At 49.5% G+C, this 1,104-nt stretch overlaps 1 non-coding gene across 1 annotated transcript; it reads right to left on the minus strand.

Moving 5' to 3' along the window:
• Nucleotides 1–590: 590 nt before the first annotated feature.
• On the minus strand, nucleotides 591–664 carry Trnas-cga (transfer RNA serine (anticodon CGA)). Its single transcript has one exon. It is a non-coding gene; the product is annotated as a tRNA-Ser (tRNA).
• Nucleotides 665–1,104: the final 440 nt, after the last annotated feature.

Consider the following 1,104-nt stretch of genomic DNA (forward strand, 5'->3'; position numbering starts at 1 on the left):
GGCTTTTACTTCATATAACCCCCCCTTCCCCCAGGGGGCTCGCCACTCTTTGGCGGGTTCGTGCTTGGCTACCATGGGGCCCCAGCCTGTGCAGCACTTTTTCCCTTCCATGCTGCATATCTATCCTCTTGCTATTCTTCTTCCCCTCCCTTGGAGAACATGTCTGAGGTATTATTGGGAATGTTCTGCATTCTGTGGGTGATCTGCGAACAGTCTCAACTTTCGTTTTGGCTCCCTTTTCCTTTATTTCCCTTCTCCTCTCGCTCCTCCACCTCAACGTTTGAGGGTCCTCTTTCTTTTCTTTTTTTTTTTTTTTTTTTTTTTTTTTTTTTTTTTTTTTTTTTTTTTTTTTTTTTTTTTTTCTTCTTCTTCTTCCTCCCTGTGCACTCCTGAAGGGCAGTCCACGTCTCTGTCGCGTAGAAGGTGACTGGGTAACGCGTAATTCCTAGCCCTGTGTTGACAGGTAGGCTCCGTAAATTGTTCGGGAGGTGTGACCTGAGGTGTGAACAATCACAGGGCCCCAGAATGAGATTTTCACTCTGCAGCGGAGTGTGCGCTGATATGAAACTTCCTGGCAGATTAAAACTGTGTGCGCCGACCGAGACTCGAACTCGGGACCTTTGCCTTTCGCGGGCAAGTGCTCTACCAACTGAGCTACCGAAGCACGACTCACGCCCGGCCCTCACAGCACAGGTCCCGAGTTCGAGTCTCGGTTGGCGCACACAGTTTTGATCTGCCAGGAAGTTTCAATCACAGGGCTGTTCACGAGATTCAGGTAAAGGAAAAAGTGCCTTACCCAGTAGCTTGCAAGTTACTGGCTAGTCACAGACCCTGTGTTCTCCTGTCTGGCACTTATAGTTCAGTTCTTGTTACCCCTTGCTCCATGAAGGACATGGCTATGCAGACATGCGGCCTCAAAGTTGGCTCTGATGTTGTGAAGTCACCCAGTGTCAAGGTAGCATCACTGTCTCCTTGTCCCACTGTGCAACAAACTGTCAACCTCTCGCCTAAAGAGGCGAAGCTACCCACTACACAGCCGGCATGCAGGGAAGGACAGAAGGAGTACTCCTGAGAAGACTTCCTCTGTCCAACCAGCCAAACAAC

Source organism: Schistocerca cancellata, chromosome 3 (assembly GCF_023864275.1).
Source record: "Schistocerca cancellata isolate TAMUIC-IGC-003103 chromosome 3, iqSchCanc2.1, whole genome shotgun sequence".
Classification (NCBI taxonomy): domain Eukaryota; kingdom Metazoa; phylum Arthropoda; class Insecta; order Orthoptera; family Acrididae; genus Schistocerca; species Schistocerca cancellata.